Raw genomic sequence first — 14,982 nt, 5'->3', positions numbered from 1 at the left:
AGTCTGCTGACTTTGAATCTGATTAGTACTCACATCATAATACACATCGGCACTTTGTGGCTCTTTTCCTGATGCGCGTAAAATGGATGAATTGGTACATTACCGTGATTGGGAATGAATTGTTTAACTGGGAATTGATATCCATTGCCTAACATCTACCTTTCGACAGCGTGATAATTTTGCTTCGACTACGAAACCCAAGGCGAGCAGTCAACGCAGAGACCATATGAGAGGCTCGCCGTAAAGCCACAGGACACCAAGTAGGGAGGTCGACTCGCCATCGCACATCTCCGTGGCGACGCGCAGTCCGGACAAAGCTTCTGCGACCGATATCACAACACGAAAAATTACTACGAAGAATGGTGCGATAATTCACTCGACCCTCCTTTCCCTTAATAACTGAGTCGTGTCCACGTCCAGTGAAATACGTCTTGAGATCTCTAATATTACGAGTAGAAAGAAACGGTACTGCACTAAGAGCAAATATTTCATGTATTAATCCTCTAATCAATCTGTTCTACTCACTTATCAATCCCTTAACCCCATAACCTTTTGCAACTTGATTTCATGACAGCAGTAGTCACTCTATTATTGATTCCGAGGGTGGGGCGATTTTATTAGTAATTTGCATGTCACATCGTGCCAGAGATGGTTTGTCGTTCAACTCGGGATCATCATATTGCTAGTTTGTATGCTAAATCATATCACAGAGTTGCCAAGGATTCACTACATTTTTGGCCCCCAACGTGGGGCCATCTCATTGGAGCTTTGCTGAATTTCAGCGATGTGTCGCAAAAGAAAGTGGTGAAGAAAACTAGTTCCTACGAGGAAATACCAGCGTTATGGAATATACAGTTACCGGAACACAGGTATCGAGATAAAAAACAAAGTTTGTTGGCTGAAATGGCTACAGATTTCATTAGCTCTACAGAATATCCACAATTTATAGAATCAGGAAAATTAGTTTCGTGACGTTGATCTACTAACAAAGAGAGACAAGCGAAGTTATGTTTGAAAGTAATTATTTTGGAACTCAGGAAGTTGGATTTAACAACAAGTAATACACCTGTATCTATGTTTATATGACGTAGTATTTATTGATTACATACATTTTTATACTGAGTGTTGAACAACGGACCTCCAGAAATTTAAGAGTGGTTACTGAAGTCAGGACTAGTGAAAACGTTAAGTACCGCACGTTTGGAAATGTTTCATTAACATATATCTGCCTTGTTTGTTTTTTTCCACGAGTATGGCTTTCAAGATGAAACTTAGTGTGACGTTCTTTCATCGTAATTGTTACTTTATCAAATATTAAAATGAATAAACCTGCCTATTAGTAGAAATCTTAGTGTCACAAGCAGTCTCTCTTTAACACTAATGGATTCACGCATAATAGTGTCTTGCTTGGCAATTTTGGGTCCAATTATGAGGAATATTTCTTTCATTACAATTACTATCGCCCTAGTAAAATTTCCATAATGTTGTGGCTCTTCCATCACAACCTCGACAGTGAAGTGATTGTATGCTCCAAAATCATTCCGCTTCCTAATCCACTCTTTCCAACACGAATGCGGTCGTTTATGTTTTTTTCTTTTTTTTTTCAATATAACTGTCAACCTTGCAGCTGTTTCCCGCCATTCCTCCGTCGCAACATCTTCCTTCCCACACAGAACTGAGACTGAAAAACATCTCAATCCTCACTGACTCTCTCGTCCTTTTGTGTGTTAACGCTTTCGACATCTGTTATCGCAAGACTCTGACACTTACACGAAGTACTCGCAAGTATCTATCAGACAGTTATTATCAGTAAAAATTCGGTGTTAGTGTAAACAATTCTGCAGATACTACATGAGAATACCACACTGTCTCAGAGCAAAAAACTCTCACTTGTTTCCCAGACCTTACAGCCTTTACGGCTGTTAATAAAGAAGCCCTCTCTGATCATCACAAACACCATAGGCTTGCCTTTGCTGAATTCAATGTAGACTGCGACAGGCAACACGACCTCTTTGCAGACGAGTCAATGTTCAGCTTAGTGAATGATGATTTGGTGATGGTCTACAGGCGACGGGGAGTACATTACGACAAACGGTAAGTTGCACAACATTTGCGTGCTAGCCGCACCACACTCTCACGCTGGGGATGGATGCCATCAGACGGAGCGAATTGATGGCCATCTCGCACGGATAAGCACGTGCACATCATGAAACGAGCTATGGTGTCGAGTGTGAGGCTGCGCTGTCCCAATCGAATGGTACAGTTCTAGCAGGAACACTCACCGGTTCACTTGAGTCCAATAGTTCAGCGATAGTTTTTGCAACAGGCTAACATCGATCTGATCGACTGGCCTGTTTGAGTCCCGGATTTGAACTGAACTGAAAATTTGTGGGCCAAAATGAAGCGTCATATGAACTTTCACTGTCTGACACCGGCCCTACACACACCTGACCTAATGTGGACGCGCTGTTGGATACATGGGAGAGCCTCGAGGAAGATAGCATACTTCCAGACACTGAATGCCTCCATGTCAGTGGCGTGTGGATCTTGTACGAATCCTGTCCCTGACGTGAAACTTTCCTCTTTTTACATTACTCCAATTTATATTACAACATTTGATAGAACTGAGTGTTTGTCAATTTCACATACTGGAAATCATCGTACTTTAAATGTCATTTATTTATTTTATGCTATTTAACACGTAATACAAATAAATTTAGAAAAAAGCAGGAACATGTCAATTTGTATCGGAATAGAAATGGTGTCCTAATATGAGAGAGTGCGAGAAAACAACATGACCAATACAAAAACAGGTAAAATAGTATTTTGTTCCTTACGACCTGCATTTACTGTGCAAAATAAGCGCAATCAAGGCTTACATAAGCTCTTTTCTAGTCCACATTCATCAGTTTCCCTAGGATAGTATCCCATTCACTGTCGTCATTTTTATAGCCAGTTTTCACAGAAACGACACTGCAGAATATGCATTCAGTGTCTTCTTCTTCTCCAGATCACCAGTCTGGAGTACGGTCGTCAGTTAACTTTGTATCAGACTCGGAATGAATGTGAGATTATATTTCGTGAGTGCCTCTCTTCTTTGTCAATAGTTTCAACGTTTCCCTATATTGAGACGTTGTCAGTTACTTAATGGAATCAGAAGTAGCCGATGTACTAGATCAGGTAGCCCTTGATGTGGCATGCTGGTTTGGGAGCTGGCTAATTACCTACTGGACTCACACTTACCGCGCTGTTTGTATCTTGAATGTCAAACTATTGACGTTTTCCAGAGTTACGGCCTCTAAGTACGTATCAGTTACATGGGAAGATTCCCGTATTCCAGAGGACATTTCTAACATTTTCCACTGTTCCTGTTCCTAACTAGGCCGCTCCAAATACCCTCAGGATCAAAAAGAAGGTTACTACTTGTCCTTGGTTATTTGCCCCACGTGTTTCTATTACTTGGACACAAGGAATTTTAAATGGTCACGTGAATTCCACACAAGAGGCTGCATTTTGTGGGTGGAGTGGGAATATTGTACTAGGGTAGGGTAATTCTTATACGATTATCTCACCCAGTACAAAATTATATAACCATCAATTGACTGTACTAATAAACAAATAAGAATACGTCGGCAGAGGAACAACTAACTCATGTTATGTTCTTCTACAGTCACTCTGCCTTAATTCATGGGCTTACCGTCATAAATTTATTTACTACGTGTTTATTTTAATCGGTCTGCTCCCTTTGTATGGAACATTTTTTAGACATTGTAGGGTGGCGGGCGGAAATTAAAGTTATTATTTCTATATATTATATTTTCTATTATTTGTTGCCGTTCTCAACACAGGCTCTCTAATTACAATGTTGGCAACCAGAAAGTGATTAGCAAAAACGTGATGCCCGTAATTAGAGTTCACTGTGCCCACTCTGATGGAGAATTTGAGTTATTGATTATTGAAGCTCATTACTCTGTGAATTGAGGATGATGTCTGGGATACATAGAAAACGCAGTTTCCTATCACAATTTTCACTGTATTCTGAAAACGATAAAGCGTAAAATTCCAGACAAATGATTACCCATATCACCTATTGTACTATCTGATCTGTCCAGAAGTCTATTGCGCGAATGCTATTATCCCGAGATAACGAAACTGTTCAATAACCATTATCGGTGTAAATGTTCAAAGTGAATGCTCGCCAAAATTTGATGTTATTACTCATCAAACTCCACGCTAGTAACGGTAGAGGGTCTGTCTTGCGGTGACACGTGAAAATACGACATAAGAAAACTGAGAATAAGTCACTGGAGTCGCTGCACTATTAGCTCTTTACCCCAATGCGAACTCATTGTTCAGAACATATCGAGTTACGTAATACGCCATCCAAGGCTGTTCCTTGTAACTCCACAAATGCGACGCTACTTCCGACACGGAGTGCGCGCGGATACGAATGTAGAAGAGAAATGGGGCCTGAATATATCTCGCACGCTCTTATTTATATAGCCGCGGTGTGGACCGCTGAAGGCGAGGCCGACAACATTTGCCTTACTGACTAGCCACTGGGCGAGCAAAACACCACTTCAAGTTACTAAATAATTAATTGTTTCATTCGCTGAAGGCCAATGAAGCTCTTAGTTTAATTTTGAAATCAGCACACAGCTAAGTATCTATAATGAAATTATGAAGTAGCTAGGTTAAATACTTTTCGCGAGAGAATTATTTAAGTTGTACTGCACTAAATAGATGAGCTCTGAACCTGCTCTTTGGGGAGACACTACAGCTATAGTTTTATAGCTACCTCTTTGAAACTTCTCACATCTCTGTTAGCGTATCTCCATTCTACCTAAATCTAAACACCCTAGCTTTATCTAATCACTTACTTAATCTATCTTGCTTACATACTTTTAGGACACAAAAATAGAAAATCATAAATTTCAACCAAAATATTACTTTGTGAGATCCAGCAAGCTGTTTCCATTAAATTACAATGAAAAAGGAATCCGAACATAAATTTTGAAGTTTCCAGCTCCTTCCTGTTGCGCCGATTACTTTATGTAAAACGTCCAAATTTCGAAAAACTGTGAAAGTCATTAAACTGAAACTTAAAACATTATTATTTTAGCATCATTCCTGACATGCTATCAACTTTTCAGGTTATTTACTTTATTTTTAAGGTATTGTGCAACATTCGTGATGGCATAGCTAGTTACAGCGGACTAGGCTGGCACACAATGGAAAGCATATAAAGTCTATATGGCGTGAGTACGCTGCTTCCCTGCATCACCCTCTACTTAATTTTTTTGAATGCAAATGAAAAAAATTAATTACAAAAAAGGAAGCAAGAGTACAGCTTAACTCCCTATGAAAATGGAGAAATGGAAATTTAAACATTTAGAAATATTAAAAGAAAACTTACTATGTACTTCAATTATTTAGATTAAAATTGCAAAACTGATAAGAATATCTATGAAATACGTAAACTGCAAGCCTGCAATATTCATGGCACGAATGGCTTGCATATTAAATTATTCATGAAACATGTATTTAATAGACGACCTGATACTGCCTAGAAATCACCCAAAATTTTAAGTAGTTTCGAAATCAATGAAACAATTGGCATACATATTGTCTCAGATACATAAACATATAGACATGTAAAATTAATAAATTGCCTGGCTCAAATTTCACTTAATAAGGTGAAAATCTTAAACCTATTAAATTGTCTGTAGATATTTTTACATGCATAGCTACAAAGAAAATTACATGGTTATTCTTGTTACATAAATATATAATGAAATTTTAGCAGTCTTTTCTATACCTGAAAGAGAACTTCACTAATGATAACACTTCCACTTTTACATACGTTGATGAACCGCTTTGGCTAATGTTCTGCATTTCAAATCGCAAGAATAGTGATGGTGGTGGGGGGGGGGGGGGAGGAGGTAAGTTGCTATGGTGTGCGTCCTTCACGTCCACTCTATACTACAGTGGGGAAAGGGGAGGGGTCACTGTGAGTTGTGTCCAAGTCACTCCACGCTTTCACGCAGCTACCAGGCTGCCATTATGTGGTTTGTCCTGTAGAACAAAAAAGAAAGAAAAGAGAGTGCCTCAGGCTCCGTTCACTTAATAATTAAGGGAGGGTCACAATCAAATGGGGATACATACAGTTTACCTCTCACTCGTTACTGAAACAAAGTTAACAGAATTGTTTTATAATTCAATCTCATGGTTACTTTCCTGCAATCAAATCGCTAAACAAAGGCTCAATATGCCTTTAATCACGTACCAAAGAAAAATTTGTGCCTAAGGCATACAATCATGAAACCTTTAAATCTTAAATTATTATTTCTGGGCTGGAACACTAAACCAGTGCTCGGTACATTCCTGACACATCTGTATTTATTTACAGGCCGACTCATCGTCAACTATCTCATTCTTAGAGACGATATGAGTATACTTAATTATTAGTTCTAATTTGTAGCTTCTCTTTACTTTTGCGTAACTTGTGGTAATAGGAGTACAATTGCTGAGTGTTCAAAACAAACTATGATTAGTCGATTACTAAATTAAGTTATTGGTCGTTCGCTGCTGTGTCAGTTCCACATTTCATTGAAGTTTAATTATGCTGAGCTAATAATAACATTTCACGTCTGCAGTTATGTTATTCAATTACGTTGCTAGTGTATGTACTTATGTAATACTCACTCCATTAACAATTTAAAGCACAGGATAGCACATTGGTTTCATTTCTGTGGTGGATTGCAGCTGATCAGTTTGCTCACGTGGCAATCCATTTCCACTCGATTGGATGCTGAAACCACAGGTATTCTCTCTCGACATACCACTTAACTGCATTAAATAATCATGGATATGCGTAATGCTAAAGTCCTTAAACCTGTAGGACACCATGAGCTGCTTTGTCTCATCTAACATAAGGGTACCTATGGTCGCATTCACGCCTCCAACTCATAACCTTAATACGTGTAGGTGTGCCCTAGCACACACTACACCACAATAATGGCCAGCTCCAATCTCATAAATACTTCAAGGACGTGTCCTTCAAGTCTCAAACACAAACACCATTCAAGTTCATTATAGTTGCCATTCCTTGCTATACCAGGTGAGTTCATCATTACAACTTATCTGCATATATTCCATAACACTAAGCAATCTCTTCTACTATTTACTGTTAGCTCTAATGCAGAAAATAGGTCTCATCGTTACTTCAGCTTCTGCTTACAAACGAATATGCATATCTCTTTATTTTACTGTGGAACCATTTCCAACAAAACAACCCTTTCTACTTATAATATTACCAAGGCTCTTCCTAAAACATATATATACATACTTGTTACTCACATACATTTACGTCTCTATTGTTTGTTTGTCACTATTAGGTTTGTAACATCCAGTAGTTTCTTCACTAATCGGTGGATAGAAGATATCGAAATCTTGGGGATAGGAAAGGTGGAGAATGAATGAGACCTGGAACTGGGAAAGAAGAACTCACACAGTTGGGACTGCACAGCTGCCACACTGCGTAGAGGTTACAGAACAACCTCCTCCCTACAGAATTCATTTGCTTACTATGAATCTCTTTAGGTCGATCACGTTTCTGAGACCTAACACTTTTTTACTCTTCGGGTACTCCAGCCCACACGCATTTGCATGCGGTTTTCCTATAATCCTGAAACGTCCTTGGCATACTAACATGAATTCTTTTGTTTCTGCTTCTGCTGTGTTCAGCCTACCTTTACTCAAATCAACATCTTCGTCCCAATACCTTCTATTTTTCAGAACTCGTATATACAGCTCCCAAGTCTCATCATTAGTTACTAAGTGTTTGTTAATAAATGGTATCGTAATTACTCCGGTTATTATCAAGACTATTTTTAACTGGATTCTTTCAAAGTCAACAACACCCTGATACTTTGACAAGAAATCTATGCCAATTAGAACCTCGATATTGAGATTATTTACTATTAAGGATGGCTGATCAATCACATTACCATTAACATTAACGGGCAGCAAAGCTTCTTGCTTTACCGTTTTTGACACCTAGCCAGTAGCACCAATTATTCTCAGTCCTGTTACCCTCATTAGTGTAAGCTTATCTTTACAAGGAAATGCATCAAATAAGGACTGAGACAACGCACTCACCTCACTGCCACTGTCTAAGAGACAACGTACATTGATACCTAAATGTATTTCCTAATATTATAGGGTGGCTTATTCTAGGTTGTACAGGTTGTTCCTCAAATTCATCCAACAGTTCCTTTTGGATTTGTCTCCCGCTCAAGTGATCGACATCTGTCTTCATTACATTTAGGTCAATGTGTGTAGGATTTTTTTCTGAATCACATTTTCAGCTGCCTTTTCCCGTCGCTCTACTAATTTCAAATCAAAACACCGCACTTCATTACATTTAGTTTGCTGAAAGTAACCCAAATTATTGTGGTCGGAGCGACTCTGCGCCTCCAAACCGGGCATAAGACTAGTTACAGCTAAACTACTTTCATTATTATCGTGGGGTTCCTTCTCAAGTGACAAGTGGTCACATCCACGGGGTTCATCGGCCCACAACAGGCTACCCTCAACATTTTCACTTACTTCTTGCCCTAAATCCATCAGCACACTATCAACATCCTGCACAGGCACTTTAGATAAAATCACACCATTCTCATCGTAAATATAAGCATGAATTTCTTCTGCTTCCTCTCCTGACAATTCAGTACTTTGTAGCTCTTCCCTAACATTACGTTGCTGCACCTTCTCCTGCTCTTCCCACTTAGAAAGCGTCTCTACCACGGTATAAACTAAATACTGTGAGTGGTTTAATATTTTTGCTGTATCATTGGAGGCTACCGACTCATCATCCAAATGCTCTGTCTGAATATTTTGATCTGTCTTACCAATCGCTGTAATTACTGGCTTAGGAAAAGCAACCGCCTGGTGAGCGCCAGTGTCGTCGTAGACGGGAACTAGTTTTCCTGCCTCTGCCAACTACTGTTTCCCTTATTGCCATTATTGTTAACTGGAACAGCATTGCTTTCCACACTTTTCTTTACTTTCACATTTTCGTTACGAACAAAATTACTATCATCAGGTTGCCCATGTTGGTTCTGGTTATTATTTCTCCATTTCCTATCTTTCTTAGGATGGAGAACACCTAATGTTCGGATGTTTACATCGCCATTCTGTTCATTCTTAAAATTACTATTAGTGCTATTGCTATTTCTATCTTTATGTGCCTGCTCCTCATAGTCAGCAACACGCTCTACACGTTCCAAATATTCAATGAAACGGTCAAGATTGTCTCTAGGGGCGGATGTGATTCTAGTTTGCCAGTACCATGGCAATTAACTACAAGACCTAGAAATATGATTTCAGGTTTCAGCTTTTCCGTAAAATGTGACAGACGTGGCCGGCCACCGTGGCCGAGCGGTTCTAGGCGCTTTAGTCTGGAACCGCGAGACCACTACGGTGGCAGATTCGAATCCTGCCTCGGGCATGGATGTGTGTGATGTCCTTAGGTTAGTTAGGTTTAAGTAGTTCAAAGTTCTAGGGGACTGATGACCTCAGATGTAAAGTCCCATAGTGCTCAGAGCCATTTGAACCATTTTGACAGACGTGAAATCCAAGATCTGGTAAACTCTTTGATAGCTTCCCTGCCTGCATTGAAGCGTTTCCCACTCCAAAATTCTCTCAACACCTCGTTCTGCTTAAGACTAGAACAGTATTCATTAATGAAAGCTGTCTTAAATTCCGCAAAGGTGCTACACTTACACATGACATCAGCTGACCAACGCATTGCATCACCTGCCATATGACATCTAATAAATGAAATTTTCTCGCGGTCAGACAAAACTGATGGAAACACATGTTCCAAATCGTTCCAGAAATCTAGCGGATGGATATTTTTGTCTGGATCGAACCGTAAGAATTGCCGACACCCGATAAAAGCGGCGTTTGAAGCTGCAACTTTTTGTACACTACCAGAAGCTACTGAAGCTACTTTACTTTCAGTTTTAGCAATATTATTGCTAATCGTTTCTACTTTCATTTCAACATTACCTACTCTTTGTACAACATGAGTAGTATCAGTCTTTATTGCTTCTGTCCCTGCTTGACTTTTACATTAACATCTTTAAATCTATCTGAGCACAGTTCTGACTCCGCCTCTATCTTTTCTGTTAACATCTGCTCCAGTTTCGCATCTTCCTTTTGAAAGTCTTTGCGATCCTCGGCAACTTCGGACTTTACCTATGTATGCAACTCAGATAATTGCTGAGCAACCTTTTCCTTAATGTCAGCATAGTTGGAATCAATCTGAGCCGGCCAGAGTGGCCTTGCGGTTCTAGGCGCTACAGTCTGGAACCGAGCGACCGCTACGGTCGTGGGTTCGAATCCTGCCTCGGGCATGAATGTGTGTGATGTCCTTAGGCTAGTTCAAATGGTTCAAATGGCTCTGAGCACTATGCGACATAACTTCTGAGGTCATCAGTCGCCTAGAACTTAGAACTAATTAAACCTAACTAACCTAAGGACATCACACACATCCATGCCCGAGGCAGGATTCGAACCTGCGACCGTAGCGGTCGCTCGGCTCCAGACTGTAGCGCCTAGAACCGCACGGCCACTCCGGCCGGCCTCAGGTTAGTTAGGTTTAATTAGTTCTAAGTTCTAGGCGACTGATGACCTGAGAAGTTAAGTCGCATAGTGCTCAGAGCCAATCAATCTTATAATTTAAACTGTCCAGATCTGCTTTGAGTTCTACTTGTAACTCCACTTTCAACTTATTGCAGCCAGGCTTGAAGGAAGTTTCTAGTTCTGCTTTAGTGGATTCTAATTTATTGTCCATTACCTCAAACCTTTTATTCAAATTAGTTTGGCTTTCCAAAGTTCTGTTATCTAAATCGTCTTTCAACTTATTGCACCTAGCCTTGAAGGAAGTTTCTAATGCAGCTGTCATTTTAGCATTACTCGCTGTCATTTTAGCATCATTAGCTCATATTGTCTGCAATATTACATTTAAATCAATTGCCCCAGTATCTTTGGGTTGCTCATTAGCTGGTTTCTTATCAAAGTCAGGTGATGTGAAACTAGACCCAATACCAGAATCATAAAAACTGAATGAAACATCTGATTGATCTGTTATATCCAACTTCTCCTTTTTAAACGTTACCACCTCTGATGACTGTTTCATTTTTAAATCATCAGAGAAACGATCATCCAGTAAATTAATAATATCTGATTTCTGCTTTACTACAGGGGTTCCTGTTATGGAATCATTGCCTCTTTTCACATTATTGTCAAGAGACAATAGTTTGGGGTTCACTTTAACATTACTATTTTCAAGCAGATTTACATTTGAACCGTTGTCTGGATTTGTACTCCCTTCATCAGACATAGGTTCTGATTTAATTATAACCTCATATTCTTTTGACGGTTCCATCGCCGACAGTCTTTTAGCGAAGGTTAGTAAAAGGTTGAACAGCTTTTCACTTAACTTCGTTCCTTCTGCACGACGTATGGCGATGCAGGCGCGGCGTACCAGGATTAGTTATTCGGCGCTGCGCGTTGAGCTGTAGACGGCACCTCGACAGCTGCTGCTGCTGTGTGTGTGTGTGTGTGTGTGTGTGGTCCGCAACAGCAGGCGCGGTTACAGCCACAACGGACGACTGCAGTGGGGTGAGACTGCCTTCTTGCCATGCCGGCGGCACAGCTACATTCAGTGCCAGCTTCGTCAATCAAGATGTGTTGTAATCCGAGGCGTTGTTAATCCAGCTGTATCGTCAATGTGCACACGTAACGCTGTTCATCACTGCCCTATTGTTCAGCTGCGTGTCGCGTTTCACTCCCTAATTAGAATAATTAAAACCACATTCACTCAATTTAACCTTGTTTTTCACAGCCGATTAGCACCATATGTGGGGCGGCGGGTGGAAAATAAAATTATTATTTCTATATATTATATTTTCTGTTATTTGTTGCCGTTCTCAACACAGGCTCTCCAACTAGTATGTTGGCAACTAGAAAGTGATTATCATAAACATGATGCCTGTAATTTGAGTTCACTGTGCCCACTCTGATGGAGAATTTAAGTTATTGATTATTGAAGTTCATTACTCTGAGGATTTAGGATGATGTCTGGGATTAATAGAAAACGCAGTTTACTATCACAATTTTCACTATATTCCGAAAACGATAAAGCGTAAAATTCCAGACAAATGATTATCCATACCAGCTATTGTACTATCAGAGCTGTTCAGAGTCTATTGGGCGAATCCTATAATTCCGAGATAACGAAACTGATCAATAACCGTTATCGGTGTAAATGTTCAAAGTGAATTCTCCCCAAAATATGATGTTAATACTCATCAAACACCACACTAGTAATGGTAGAATGTCTATCCTGCGGCGACACGTGAAAATACAACATACGCATACTGAGAATAAATCACTGGAGTCGTTCCACTATCAACTCTTTACCCCAATGCGAACTCATCGTTAAGTACATATCGAGTTACGTAATACGCCATCCAAGGCTGTTCCTTGCAACTGCACAAATGCGACGCTCCTTACGATACGGAGTGCGTGCTGATACGAATCTAGACGAGAACTGGGGCCTTACTCTAGCTCGCACGCTCTTCTTTGTATCACCGTTGTGCGGAATACCGAAGGCGCAGCTAACAACATTTGCCTTACTGACTAGCCGCTGGGCTATCAAACCACCACTTCAAGTTACTACATAATTAATTGCTTTATTCGTTTAAAACCAATGAAGCTCTCAATTTAATTGTGAAATCAGCGCACAGGTAAGTATCTATAATAAAATTCAGAAGTGGCTACGTTAAATACTTTCGGCGAGAGAATTATTTTAGTTGCACTTGCCTAAATAGATGAGCTCTGAACTTGCCCTTTGCAGAAGCACTACAGCTATAGTTTTATAGCTACTTTTCTGAAACATCTCACATCTTTGTAATTATAGCGTATCTCCATTCTACCTAAATATAAACATCCTAGCTTTATCTAATCACTTACTTAATCTATCTTGCTTCTATACTTTTAGGACACAAAAACAGAAAATCATGAATTTCAACCAAAATATTACTTTGTGAGATCCAGCAAGCTGTTTCTTTTAAATTACAATGAAAAAGGAATCCGAACATAAATTTTGAAGTTTCCAGCTGCTTCCTGTTGCGCTGATGATTTTTATGCAAAATGTCCAAATTTCGAAAACTGTTAAAGTTACTAAACTGAAACTTAACACATTATTATTTTAGCATCATTCCTGACATGCTATCAACTTTCCAGATTATTTACTTTATTTTTAAGGTATTGCACAAGATCTATGACGTCATAGCTAGTTACAGCGTACTAGGCTGGCACACAATGGGAAGCATATGGATTCTATATGGCGTGAGTGGGCTGCTTCTCTACAACATGACAATAAGAATATAGAATGACACACAAAGTAACCCATGTTATCAAAGGAAATTTAGCTAACCTTACATATTTTTATGCTCTTTCAATAATGTCAGTTCCATCTTTCCTTAGACGTAAGGCCCATGCTCTGTGTCACTCATCCATCCCTATGACATAGGTTCAGGCAAGAAATATTAAAGTATTCCAATCTTTTCAAAGTGGTCGTCCAATAAATGTACTTCATTTAGGCATTTATATGCAAAACATGCAGTTATGTAAATTATTCTAGAGGTTATCTATTGGTCATTATATAATTACATAAAATTCTGTGAAACATCCTGCGTAATTTTAGTTGGTCACATTTATGCACTTGGCTTACATTCAAAAAACATCATTTCACAAAGTGATTGTCCAAGTCTAGTGTTTCCCTAAGGTGTATACTCTTTAAACATTGCAAAAATAGTATATTCTACAGCGTTATTTGACAACCTGCATTTACATTTACTTTGACAACTAATATTTGTAATAAGAGTTCGGATCAACCACCAATTTTAACTAATGTTCTTGTTCATAGTGTATAGAAACGTAATACATTAAAACGTTAAAACCCATGGCATCACTATCAAAGAAAATGAGAAACAATAATCTTACAGAAATAAAAACACAAATAAAATTCTGGGAATACACAAATATTTAAAACGTTGAAACATATGTCACCATTATCAAAGAGAATGACATACAATAATTTTACATGAATAAATACAGAAATATTTTCTTAAGACTACCCTGAAAAAAGAAGTACTAGATGTTCACAAAACGATAAATATGTGTAACTGTTCAGTGTTCAATAATTATTCTCCTTTTTCGTATTTTCAAGAGTCACTCACTGATTCGGATTTCACAACACATTTTCATCTTCATTTGTGTGTGGGGTTGGAAGTTACTGTTTTTGTGAAGTTTAGGAAGCGAAGATCTATTGAGATCGGTCATGATGGCTTTGCAAGTCAGTCTTTTGACCCTCAGCCCATTCTTGATACGATCAGGTTACACGTTTCTTGCAGAATTGATGATGTGGAAGGGTGCTCGGAATATACAGCAAGGTAAGAGGGTGTACGTTTTGAAACAGCCAAGTTTTCGTCGAATTTGCACACAGTATGAGGGAGGTACAGTCAGGTAGGACTTTTATAGGTCACCTAGAATTCTTCTTCGTTAGGTATGAGAAGTGTGATTATATCTAGACTTCAGTTTTTCGCGGTACTTCTTTTTACTATGTTTGTGTTCCTTCTCTTCTGTTGTTCATGTCGTTTCTTTCTCTTGATATAAATACCGTGTTTTGGATAAGGATATCGGTAATTGTGGACTGGTAGGTTATCTGTTTGGTGACATTACATGTGGAACTTGAGTCGATGTGTGACTCAGATTCTTCAGAAGCCAGTGCCAGGTGACTGACTGCTACAGATTATGATGTTTATCAGCCTCTGTCTGGCAGAGAACAGAAGAAGGAAAAGCAAATAGAATTCACAGTTCTGTACAGCTGGTAGCAGTTGCACCGTA

This window comes from Schistocerca nitens, chromosome 3 (assembly GCF_023898315.1).
Source record: "Schistocerca nitens isolate TAMUIC-IGC-003100 chromosome 3, iqSchNite1.1, whole genome shotgun sequence".
Lineage (NCBI taxonomy): Eukaryota > Metazoa > Arthropoda > Insecta > Orthoptera > Acrididae > Schistocerca > Schistocerca nitens.
This window is presented reverse-complemented; position numbering follows the sequence as displayed.